Here is a 14,168-nt window from a genome sequence, read left to right as displayed (position 1 = left end):
TCTTTCAAAACTCCTTGTTGCGCCTCCTTTATTTGAGTAGTAAGGTTATTGTGAATCATTATATTCATAGATTTTACTCGAATGGGTTCTCTGTCCTTCCTGCTCAAGGTGTCGGCTACCACATTTGCCTTCTCCGGGTGGTAACGAATCTCAAAGTCGTAATCATTCAAATATTCAATCCACCTACGCTGCCTCATATTCAGTTGTTTCTGATTAAATATGTGTTGAAGACTTTTGTGGTCGGTATATATAATACTTTTAACCCCATATAAGTAGTGCCTCCAAGTCTTTAATGCAAAAACAACCGCGCCTAATTCCAAATCATGCGTCGCATAATTTTGTTCGTGAATCTTCAATTGTCTAGACGCATAAGCAATCACCTTCGTTCGTTGCATTAATACACAACCGAAACCTTGCTTTGATGCGTCACAATAAATCACAAAATCATCATTCCCTTCAGGCAATGACAATATAGGTGCCGTAGTTAGCTTTTTCTTCAATAACTGAAACGCTTTCTCTTGTTCATCCTTCCATTCAAATTTCTTCCCTTTATGCGTTAATGCAGTCAAGGGTTTTGCTATTCTGGAAAAGTCTTGGATGAACCTTCTGTAGTAACCAGCTAGTCCTAAAAACTGGCGTATGTGTTTCGGAGTTTTCAGGGTTTCCCACTTTTCAACAGTTTCTATCTTTGCCGGATCCACCTTAATACCTTCTTTGTTCACTATGTGACCTAGGAATTGAACTTCTTCCAACCAAAATGCACACTTTGAAAACTAAGTGTACAATTTTTCCTTCTACAATACTTCTAACACCTTTCTCAAATGTTCACCGTGTTCTTGGTCATTCTTTGAGTAAATAAGTATGTCATCAATGAAAACAATGACAAACTTGTCAAGGTATGGTCCACACACTCGGTTTATAAGGTCCATGAACACAGCTGGTGCATTAGTTAAACCAAACGGCATGACCATAAACTCGTAATGACCGTAACGTGTTCTGAAAGCAGTCTTTGGAATATCATCTTCTTTCACCCGCATTTGATGATACCCAGAACGTAAGTCAATCTTTAAATAAACAGACGAGCCTTCTAGTTGATCAAATAAGTCATCGATTCTCGGTAGTGGGTAGCAGTTCTTGATGGTAAGTTTATTCAACTCTCGGTAGTCGATACACAACCTGAATGTACCATCTTTCTTCTTGACAAACAAAACAGGAGCTCCCCACGGTGATGTGCTTGGTCGAATGAAACCACACTCTAAAAGTTCTTGTAATTGGCTTTGCAGTTCTTTCATCTCGTTGGGTGCGAGTCTGTAAGGAGCACGAGCTATTGGTGCAGCTCCTGGTACAAGATCTATTTGAAATTCAACGGATCGATGTGGGGGTAATCCCGGATCGATGTCGGGAAATTCTTTTGCGACGGGAACATCATTGATGTTCTTTTCTTCAGTTTGTACTTTCTCGACGTGTGCTAGAATAGCATAGAAACTTTTTCTTATTAGTTTTTGTGCCTTCAAATTACTAATAAGATGTAGCTTCGTGTTGCCCTTTTCTCCGTACACCATTAAGGTGTTTCCTTTTTCTCGTATAATGCGAATTGCATTTTTGTAACAAACGATCTCTGCTTTCACTTCTTTCAACCAGTCCATACCGATTATCACATCAAAACTCCCTAACTCTACTGGTATCAAGTCAATCTTAAATGTTTCGCTAACCAGTTTAATTTCTCGATTCTGACATATATTATCTGCTGAAATTAATTTACCATTTGCTAATTCGAGTAAAAATTTACTATCCAAAGGCTTCAATGGACAACTTAATTTAGCACAAAAATCTCTACTCATATAGCTTCTATCCACACCCGAATCAAATAAAATGTAAGCAGATTTATTGTCAATAAGAAACGTACCCGTAACAAGCTCCGGGTCTTCCTGTGCCTCTGCCGCATTAATATTGAAAACTATTCTGCAGCCTTGTCCATTCGTATTCTCCTGGTTCGGGCAATTTCTAATAATGTGGCCCGGTTTTCCACATTTATAACAAACTACATTGGCATAACTTGTTCCGACACTACTTGCTCCGCCATTACTCGTTCTGACACCATTTGTTCCTTTCGTTCTATTAACCCCTGGTCCGTAGACCTCACACTTCGCCGCGCTATGACCATTTCTTTTACACTTGTTGCAAAATTTGGTGCAGAACCCCGAGTGATACTTTTCACACCTTTGGCATAGCTGCTTCTGATTGCTGTTGTTGTTGCGGTTGTTATTGTTGTTGGAATGATTGTTGTAGTTGTTGTTGTTGTTGTTGTTGTTATTGTTTTGCCGTTTGTTGTAGTTGCAATTGATGTTGCGATTGTTGGGATAGTTGTTGTTGTTTTGGTGACTCTTATCACCGTTTTCCTCCTACTTTCTTTTGACTTGCTTCACATTGGCCTCTTCAGCCGCATGTTCTTTAATTCTTTCCTCAATCTGGTTCACTAGTTTGTGAGCCATTCTACATGCCTGTTGTATGGAGGCGGGCTCGTGTGAACTTATATCTTCTTGGATTCTTTCCGGTAATCCTTTCACAAACGCGTCGATCTTCTCTTCCTCATCTTCGAACGCTCTCGGACACAATAGGCACAATTCTGTGAATCGTCTTTCGTACGTGGTAATATCAAATCCTTGGGTTCGTAACCCTCTAAGTTCTGTCTTAAGCTTATTGACCTCGGTTCTGGGATGGTACTTCTCATTCATCAAGTGCTTGAATGCTGACCACGGTAGTGCGTAAGCATCATCTTGTCCCACTTGCTCTAGATAGGTATTCCACCATGTTAACGCAGTACCTGTGAAGGTATGCGTAGCGTACTTCACTTTGTCCTCTTCAGTACACTTACTTATGGCAAATACTGATTCGACCTTCTCGGTCCACCGTTTCAATCCGATCGGTCCTTCGGTTCCATCAAATTCCAAAGGTTTGCAGGCAGTGAATTCTTTGTAGGTGCATCCTACACGATTTCTTGCGCCGTTAGCTGCATTGCTAGATTCAGAGTTATTGTTGGTATGTAGCGCAGCCTGTACTGCGGCTATGTTTGCAGCAAGAAAGGTACGAAATTCCTCTTCGCTCATATTAATGGTTTGTGGAGTAGTTGGTGCCATTTCCTTTAAATAGTCAAATGAAACAAGTTAATCATACAGAATATTAAGAGTAGTCAATAGTATCTCGTAGCATAATATGAACTCATTTATAAAAGCTTTTTCTTCATATTAGCGTTTTATAAGTTTAAATTCTGGTAGTACCTACCCGTTAAGTTCATACTTAGTAGCTAATATACAATTCAACTACTACAATTCTATATGAAAAACTGATTATAATAATATTTCGCGTTCAAACTTTTACACAATATTTTACAAACTTACAATACCGCTTATTTTACATATAGCATGAAATATAGCACACAATAACTTTGATACAACATAGTTGTGAAGATAATTCTAGCTAGTACACAAGTCGTTCAGTAAAGGCAATAAAGACACGTAATTCATACGTCCAGAAACAAGTCATGCATTCTGGTTTTACTAGGACTACTTCCCATCCTTGGTCTTGTGGAACATAACCGTTATGGCCGTTGATAAGACAGCGTGTTGTAATGTCGTCAAAGGGACGAGGGTTACGTAATATCCAACAGTCCCGTAACAATCTAAAAACCTCATTTCTTACCCCAATTACTGAAATGTCCCGTTCTTATTGATTAAAAACGTTCCATATTAATTGATTTCGTTGCGAGGTTTTGACCTCTATATGAGACGTTTTTCAAAGACTGCATTCATTTTAAAACAAACCATAACCTTTATTTCATCAATAAAGGTTTAAAAAGCTTTACGTAGATTATCAAATAATGATAATCTAAAATATCCTGTTTACACACGACCATTACATAATGGTTTACAATACAAATATGTTACAACAAAATAAGTTTCTTGAATGCAGTTTTTACACAATATCATACAAGCATGGACTCCAAATCTCGTCCTTATTTAAGTATGCGATAGCGGAAGCTCTTAATAATCACCTGAGAATAAACATGCTTAAAACGTCAACAAAAATGTTGGTGAGTTATAGGTTTAACCTATATATATCAAATCATAATAATAGACCACAAGATTTCATATTTCAATATACATCCCATACATAGAGATAAAAATCATTCATATGGTGAACACCTGGTAACCGACATTAACAAGATGCATATATAAGAATATCCCCATCATTCCGGGACACCCTTCGGATATGATATAAATTTCGAAGTACTAAAGCATCCGGTACTTTGGATGGGGTTTGTTAGGCCCAATAGATCTATCTTTAGGATTCGCGTCAATTAGGGTGTCTGTTCCCTAATTCTTAGATTACCATACTTAATTAAAAAGGGGCATATTCGATTTCGATAATTCAACCATAGAATGTAGTTTCACGTACTTGTGTCTATTTTGTAAATCATTTATAAAACCTGCATGTATTCTCATCCCAAAAATATTAGATTTTAAAAGTGGGACTATAACTCACTTTCACAGATTTTTACTTCATCGGGAAGTAAGACTTAGCCACTGGTTGATTCACGAACCTATAACAATATATACATATATATCAAAGTATGTTCAAAATATATTTACAACACTTTTAATATATTTTGATGTTTTAAGTTTATTAAGTCAGCTGTCCTCGTTAGTAACCTACAACTAGTTGTCCACAGTTAGATGTACAGAAATAAATCGATAAATATTATCTTGAATCAATCCACGACCCAGAGTATACGTATCTCAGTATTGATCACAACTCAAACTATATATATTTTGGAATCAACCTCAACCCTGTATAGCTAACTCCAACATTCACATATAGAGTGTCTATGGTTGTTCCGAAATATATATAGATGTGTCGACATGATAGGTCGAAACATTGTATACGTGTCTATGGTATCTCAAGATTACATAATATATAATACAAGTTGATTAAGTTATGGTTGGAATAGATTTGTTACCAATTTTCACGTAGCTAAAATGAGAAAAATTATCCAATCTTGTTTTACCCATAACTTCTTCATTTTAAATCCGTTTTGAGTGAATCAAATTGCTATGGTTTCATATTGAACTCTATTTTATGAATCTAAACAGAAAAAGTATAGGTTTATAGTCGGAAAAATATGTTACAAGTCGTTTTTGTAAAGGTAGTCATTTCAGTCGAAAGAACGACGTCTAGATGACCATTTTAGAAAACATACTTCCACTTTGAGTTTAACCATAATTTTTGGATATAGTTTCATGTTCATAATAAAAATCATTTTCTCAGAATAATAACTTTTAAATCAAAGTTTATCATAGTTTTTAATTAACTAACCCAAAACAGCCCGCGGTGTTACTACGACGGCGTAAATCCGGTTTTACGGTGTTTTTCGTGTTTCCAGGTTTTAAATCATTAAGTTAGCATATCATATAGATATAGAACATGTGTTTAGTTGATTTTAAAATTCAAGTTAGAAGGATTAACTTTTGTTTGCGAACAAGTTTAGAATTAACTAAACTATGTTCTAGTGATTACAAGTTTAAACCTTCGAATAAGATAGCTTTATATGTATGAATCGAATGATGTTATGAACATCATTACTACCTTAAGTTCCTTGGATAAACCTACTGGAAAAGAGAAAAATGGATCTAGCTTCAATGGATCCTTGGATGGCTCGAAGTTCTTGAAGCAGAATCATGACACGAAAACAAGTTCAAGTAAGATCATCACTTGAAATAAGATTGTTATAGTTATAGAAATTGAACCAAAGTTTAAATATGATTATTACCTTGTATTAGAATGATAACCTACTGTAAGAAACAAAGATTTCTTGAGGTTGGATGATCACCTTACAAGATTGGAAATGAGCTAGCAAACTTGAAAGTATTCTTGATTTTATGTAACTAGAACTTGTAGAATATATGAAGAACACTTAGAACTTGAAGATAGAACTTGAGAGAGATCAATTAGATGAAGAAAATTGAAGAATGAAAGTGTTTGTAGGTGTTTTTGGTCGTTGGTGTATGGATTAGATATAAAGGATATGTAATTTTGTTTTCATGTAAATAAGTCATGAATGATTACTCATATTTTTGTAATTTTATGAGATATTTCTTGCTAGTTGCCAAATGATGGTTCCCACATGTGTTAGGTGACTCACATGGGCTGCTAAGAGCTGATCATTGGAGTGTATATATGTAACGACCCGACCAAATCGTCATTGACGGCGCCGACTACTTAGGTCCCGTTGCGTGGTCATAGTCCCTATATGAGACTCGTTTGACCAAAATTATGTCGCATTCATTTGAAACGTACAAGACTTGCAAAGTTTAGTTTACAAATAATTCGACAACAAGTTTAAGATTACAAAAAAATTGTAAAGTATAAATGAAATAACTTGCGACATAATATAAGTTGAAAATCACAGTTGCTATAAATAGCGTAAGTATGTATGCTTTAAGGTTTAATCCAAAAGTGCTATCACTAGCGTATGTATGTATGTATCTTGACTCTAAGCAAATAATCAGAGTGTATGCATGTATGCTTGACCTCAAGCAAGTATGAGTGTACGCGGAAGCATGTATCAAATAGCCAAGTATGAACCTGAGAAACATATAGAAAACTGTCAACGCAAAAACGTTGGTGAAATCATAGGTGTATTAGTAAATGTTATATTTTGAACCACAAGATTTAGTATTTCCATAAATTGATCATCCAAAAGTTGCATTCCAAAAGTTGGTTCGCGAGCACCCAATTATCAAGACTTAACGTTTCCTTCCATAGAACCCCATCACAATATTGTTAGAACATACACTGTTTCCCGAAAATATATTTCATCCGTAGACGGTAGCGAACCGTCCGTAATGAGGGTTTGTCAAACCCGTATGGCCACACAATATAAGTTCTCGCTTACACCCTGCAAGTGTAACTAATGATAATCGAATTGAGGATTTTTGTTCTAACTCGCTGTGGAATGTTTGTTTTCCTTGTACTTGTGTTCAAAGTATAAAAGCAAGTAGTACAAAATGTAACAAAGTATATGTTTCTCAGCCCACAATTTAAAAGTATAAAAAGTTGTTGAAAAGGTGGGACTATGATCTCACCTCGAGTGCATGAGTATAAAAGTACTTCACAAAGTAACGTATGCATGAAAGTTGCTTAGCCTTGACCTAAACAAGTAAGTTGTATCAATTAACCGGTTACGACACAAGGTCGGGTGAAATGTGTTCAATTAGTCCTATGGCTCGTTACGACTCGATTAAGTATAGCATGTGAATCACGTTGTCAAGTTTCATACAAGAAACAAGTATAAAAACATGTTAGAATGATTGTATAAAAGTTTGGTTAAGTTTGACTAAAAGTCAAACTTGGTCAAAGTCAACGAAAAAGTCAACGCGTTCGGGTCGGGTCCCGAACTATTTTTCTATGCTAAATATTCATATACAAGTATATTAAAACAAGTTTCATGTGAATCGGAGGTCGATAGCTAGTCAAACATTTCGCGTGAAATGGGACAAAGTGGGCAGAATCTGGCCAGGCCAGATTGCGCGCCGCGCGGGGAAGGGGCGCGCCGCGCCACCCTCTGTGCAGGCATTTTTCTGTTTTTCAAAGTATGCACGAGCTAAAACCAAATAACCACATCTTATGATCCGCAAACAATTAGAACATGTATCTTATATCATCGGAAAGGTAATTTGACGAGGAAAACACCTAGACACATTCCATCAAGAAATTCAACACTTACAACAACCCAAAACCGCATTAAACGTTCATAATCAAAGTTTCAAGTTCGTAAAACGTATTTTATGATTCGGGAATCCAATTTACACATACGATATGCCGTTTTGAAGGTAATGAAGCATACATTACAACTAAACACTTACTAATAACATTTCATGGCATTCGAAACATCAAAAGCTCGTTTTAAGTCTATCAAACCCTAACCAAATCCGCAAAAATCAATATTCATGTTTTTGAAGTTTCCTTAATCAACCTACGCATCAAAACGAAGCTAGTGATACTAGTAACACAATTAAAACATGCACTTTAACAATCTAACAACATTAACTCATCCAAAATCAAAGATTTAGCACACCCATTTCAAATGTTCAAACTAGTTACTCAAAACAACGAATCGAGCAAGCAAAACATATATTCATGTTATACACGAGCCATAGACACTAACTAACACCATTTCAAGTCAAAAACACGAATTTATAGAAATCTAGAGTTTTTAGAAAGTTACCCAAAATCGGTGTGGTTAGTATCAAATCGTAGAGAATGATGAGAGGATCAAGAATATGTAGTCGGATTTGTTGTGAGCTTCCAAGATTGGATTTAGATGATGATTTAGTGAAGTTGGGAGAAATGGAGTTCTTGAGCTAGAGAGAAAAAGGAGGTGAAGATGGATGGAAATGAATGGATGAGAATGGTGGGTTGACTAGTTGACCTAGTCAACTAGTTTGCCCACTTGACAACTTCGGTCCCTCAAGTTTCAAAGCGGGTGCGGGAATTAACCGAGCGAATATTTTTAAAAACGCTCGAGTAAACGAGAGATGTTATAATTAAATAACGAGAATATAATGAACGTTACTCACGGAAACTATTAATTTAAATACGAAAGGTTATGTTTTAAAAAAAAGATGGTGTTAAAATTAAATTTAACGGAAAAACGCGGGATGTTACATTATCCACACCTCAAAAGAAATTTCGTCCCGAAATTTAGTTGGAAGTAGTAGTTGTTGAATCTTCCTCGAGATCTTGCGTTGCCAATTCTACGAGTGAGGGAGAAGTACGTCCTAGGGTATTTCAACGAACTTCGACGATCGGGATTTTTACGTTGGATTGAAGTTTGGTTTCACGATTCATGGTTTCAACCGGTCCTCCTAGGAATGAAGTTTATCGTCGATAGTAAGCTTATCGAAAAGGAATGACAAGTTCTTGTTTCGTAAAACACGTCTTTGAGTTGATACATCGAATGTAGGATAAACGGAGACCCAAAATGAGTCGGAAAAGTCTAAACGGCTAGCGACGGGTCCAAAACACCCCAAGAATTTAAAGGATCAAAATATCGCGGATTTAGCTTCCTACGTTTTCCCGAAACGGATTGCACCTTTCCAAGGTGCGACTCTTAACATGACGCGGTTTCCCACGTGGAATTTGAAATGTTTACGTCTAATATCGGCGTAGCTCTTGGTGATTACGAGTCGCGTAGGGTTTTACCTGAATATGAATAAATTTTCTCGGTTGTTCATGAATAACCTCGGCCCCGGTGATTTGATCATCGTTTACTTGGTTCGACAGAGGAGAATGACGTTTCCGGTCACATGTGGTTTCAAAAGGAGTGACGTTAAAACTCGAATGAAAATCATTGTAGTACGAGGATTCGGTTTAAGGAAAATACTTTTCTCAAGTAAATTTGAAGTTGGTAATACAAACTTGTATTATGTTTTCCAAGGTTTAAATCGCATGTTTGTTCGGTCCGTCGGGTTGTGAATGGTACGCGGTACTCATGTCTAAACGTGGTCCCGAGACTTTTTGTGAGGCACTCCAAAATCTAGAAGTGAAACGAGGATCTCGATCCGAAACGGAGTACATTCCGTAAGGTATATTTGGACAAGTTTGTTAGGACAAGTTTCTCAAGAAAATTCGCGTCGCGAAAGATTTATCAGTTTCCAAAAACGTTCGTCGGAACTATTCACCCTCGAGGTGAATACTAGTATAACGTGGAGAGTCTCTCCCCCCATTGAGAGTTTAGAGTAAAGATTTCCTGAACCGGAAGTACGAGTGTGATGAGAGGGAAGTTTCCGCCTCGGTGCGAGCATAACGAGTAAATCGTAATTAGTCGATAAGACTGTGCGAGGACGAGATAGTATACACGTGTAACATACGGTTGAAGTCGAGAGGAATCGGTAATTCATTCGGAAGCATAAGTATAGTTCGACAAAAGTCGAAGGGGTGTCCCCGGTATGGTTGTTATCAATATTCTCGGAGTTTTCGGATGTCCAAACATGAAAGGATGAAGTCATGTACATGGCACATGGTGGTGTTTAGGTTGATCGAGTCTAACCACCATCACGCGTCACTAGAACTTTGGTATGTCTTACCGTAATATAACCACGTTGATCGAGTGTCGTTATATTACGCTAACTCATACCTCCATTCCCACATCACTCTATAGATTCAAGTTCGTGTAATCGCGAAAATCTAAAATGAACAAAATGTAACGACGTCTCAAACATGATTCGTATTGAATCGAAAGAATTAGTGCAACTCTAAAGATGTGTTCCCCGAGGGAAGTGTATAAGTGATTGTTCACGTCAATGCGGTTCGAATCAGACAATAACGTAGCTAGGTATGAAAAGAGTAACGAGTCATGATAGCGAGTAGTACGCAACCATAGTGATAAATGTTGATGACGATACTCACCTAGAGTAGTGATGGTAGTAACACCAAAAAAGTAGATAGTAAGAAACACCAGTGGGAAACCGATAGTAAGTTGAAACGGTGGCAAATAACAATCCGGGAGACAGAGTTCCCGAACAAGTGTGACTAATGAAGTCGTCGTCATCCATACGTGTATGAATCATGAATTTACGTGTGTTACCAAAAAGTGGCGGAATGCGAGTTCGTATGATGAAGGTTGGGTACCATTAAAAAGTTTGCCTAAGAATGATTCAAGTATAATGCACAAGTAGTCAAGTAAGTGCTATCTATAGCAAATGTATGTCAGAATGCAAATGCTAACTATCCGGTTGTAGTCTAGACTCACTAATGCGTCCTAACGACTCTGTTAGACACACTAATGCACGTCCTAGTTCCCTACAACCAACGCTCTGATACCACTTGTAACGACCCGACCAAATCGTCATTGACGGCGCCGACTACTTAGGTCCCGTTGCTTGGTCATAGTCCCTATATGAGACTCGTTTGACCAAAATTATGTCGCATTCATTTGAAACGTACAAGACTTGCAAAGTTTAGTTTACAAATAATTCGACAACAAGTTTAAGATTACAAAAAAATTGTAAAGTATAAATGAAATAACTTGCGACATAATATAAGTTGAAAATCACAGTTGCTATAAATAGCGTAAGTATGTATGCTTTAAGGTTTAATCCAAAAGTGCTATCACTAGCGTATGTATGTATGTATCTTGACTCCAAGCAAATAATCAGAGTGTATGCATGTATGCTTGACCTCAAGCAAGTATGAGTGTACGCGGAAGCATGTATCAAATAGCCAAGTATGAACCTGAGAAACATATAGAAAACTGTCAACGCAAAAACGTTGGTGAAATCATAGGTGTATTAGTAAATGTTATATTTTGAACCACAAGATTTAGTATTTCCATAAATTGATCATCCAAAAGTTGCATTCCAAAAGTTGGTTCGCGAGCACCCAATTATCAAGACTTAACGTTTCCTTCCATAGAACCCCATCACAATAGTGTTAGAACATACACTGTTTCCCGAAAATATATTTCATCCGTAGACGGTAGCGAACCGTCCGTAATGAGGGTTTGTCAAACCCGTATGGCCACACAATATAAGTTCTCGCTTACACCCTGCAAGTGTAACTAATGATAATCGAATTGAGGATTTTTGTTCTAACTCGCTGTGGAATGTTTGTTTTCCTTGTACTTGTGTTCAAAGTATAAAAGCAAGTAGTACAAAATGTAACAAAGTATATGTTTCTCAGCCCACAATTTAAAAGTATAAAAAGTTGTTGAAAAGGTGGGACTATGATCTCACCTCGAGTGCACGAGTATAAAAGTACTTCACAAAGTAACGTATGCATGAAAGTTGCTTAGCCTTGACCTAAACAAGTAAGTTGTATCAATTAACCGGTTACGACACAAGGTCGGGTGAAATGTGTTCAATTAGTCCTATGGCTCGTTACGACTCGATTAAGTATAGCATGTGAATCACGTTGTCAAGTTTCATACAAGAAACAAGTATAAAAACATGTTAGAATGATTGTATAAAAGTTTGGTTAAGTTTGACTAAAAGTCAAACTTGGTCAAAGTCAACGAAAAAGTCAACGCGTTCGGGTCGGGTCCCGAACTATTTTTCTATGCTAAATATTCATATACAAGTATATTAAAACAAGTTTCATGTGAATCGGAGGTCGATAGCTAGTCAAACATTTCGCGTGAAATGGGACAAAGTGGGCAGAATCTGGCCAGGCCAGATTGCGCGCCGCGCGGGGAAGGGGCGCGCCGCGCCACCCTCTGTGCAGGCATTTTTCTGTTTTTCAAAGTATGCACGAGCTAAAACTAAATAACCACATCTTATGATCCGCAAACAATTAGAACATGTATTTTATATCATCGGAAAGGTAATTTGACGAGGAAAACACCTAGACACATTCCATCAAGAAATTCAACACTTACAACAACCCAAAACCGCATTAAACGTTCATAATCAAAGTTTCAAGTTCATAAAACGTATTTTATGATTCGGGAATCCAATTTACACATACGATATGCCGTTTTGAAGGTAATGAAGCATACATTACAACTAAACACTTACTAATAACATTTCATGGCATTCGAAACATCAAAAGCTCGTTTTAAGTCTATCAAACCCTAACCAAATCCGCAAAAATCAATATTCATGTTTTTGAAGTTTCCTTAATCAACCTACGCATCAAAACGAAGCTAGTGATACTAGTAACACAATTAAAACATGCACTTTAACAATCTAACAACATTAACTCATCCAAAATCAAAGATTTAGCACACCCATTTCAAATGTTCAAACTAGTTACTCAAAACAACGAATCGAGCAAGCAAAACATATATTCATGTTATACACGAGCCATAGACACTAACTAACACCATTTCAAGTCAAAAACACGAATTTATAGAAATCTAGAGTTTTTAGAAAGTTACCCAAAATCGGTGTGGTTAGTATCAAATCGTAGAGAATGATGAGAGGATCAAGAATATGTAGTCGGATTTGTTGTGAGCTTCCAAGATTGGATTTAGATGATGATTTAGTGAAGTTGGGAGAAATGGAGTTCTTGAGCTAGAGAGAAAAAGGAGGTGAAGATGGATGGAAATGAATGGATGAGAATGGTGGGTTGACTAGTTGACCTAGTCAACTAGTTTGCCCACTTGACAACTTCGGTCCCTCAAGTTTCAAAGCGGGTGCGGGAATTAACCGAGCGAATATTTTTAAAAACGCTCGAGTAAACGAGAGATGTTATAATTAAATAACGAGAATATAATGAACGTTACTCACGGAAACTATTAATTTAAATACGAAAGGTTATGTTTTAAAAAAAAGACGGTGTTAAAATTAAATTTAACGGAAAAACGCGGGATGTTACAATATACCAATAGTACATACATCTAAAAGCTGTGTATTGTACGAGTACGAATACGGGTGCATACGAGTAGAATTGTTGATGAAACTGAACGAGGATGTAATTGTAAGCATTTTTGTTAAGTAGAAGTATTTTGATAAGTGTATTGAAGTCTTCCAAAAGTGTATAAATACATATTAAAACACTACATGTATATACATTTTAACTGATTCGTTAAGTCATCGTTAGTCGTTACATGTAAGTGTTGTTTTGAAACCTTTAGGTTAACGATCTTGTTAAATGTTGTTAACCCAATGTTTATAATATCAAATGAGATTTAAATTATTATATTATCATGATATTATCATGTATGAATATCTCTTAATATGATATATATACATTAAACGTCTTTACAACGATAATCGTTACATATATGTCTCGTTTAAAAATCATTAAGTTAGTAGTCTTGTTTTTACATATGTAGTTCATTGTTAATATACTTAATGATATGTTTACTTATCATAGTATCATGTTAACTATATATATATATCCATATATATGTCATCATATAGTTTTTACAAGTTTTAACGTTCGTGAATCACCGGTCAACTTGGGTGGTCAATTGTCTATATGAAACATATTTCAATTAATCAAGTCTTAACAAGTTTGATTGCTTAACATGTTGGAAACATTTAATCATGTAAATATCAATCTCAATTAATATATATAAACATGGAAAAGTTCGGGTCACTACAGTACCTACCCGTTAAATAAATTTCGTCCCGAAATTTTAAGCTGTTGAAGGTGTTGACGAATCT

The sequence above is a fragment of the Rutidosis leptorrhynchoides genome, chromosome 1, assembly GCF_046630445.1.
Source record: "Rutidosis leptorrhynchoides isolate AG116_Rl617_1_P2 chromosome 1, CSIRO_AGI_Rlap_v1, whole genome shotgun sequence".
NCBI classification, from domain to species: Eukaryota; Viridiplantae; Streptophyta; class Magnoliopsida; order Asterales; family Asteraceae; genus Rutidosis; species Rutidosis leptorrhynchoides.
The sequence above is the reverse complement of the archived record's forward strand: the minus strand, read 5'-3'. Positions refer to the sequence as shown.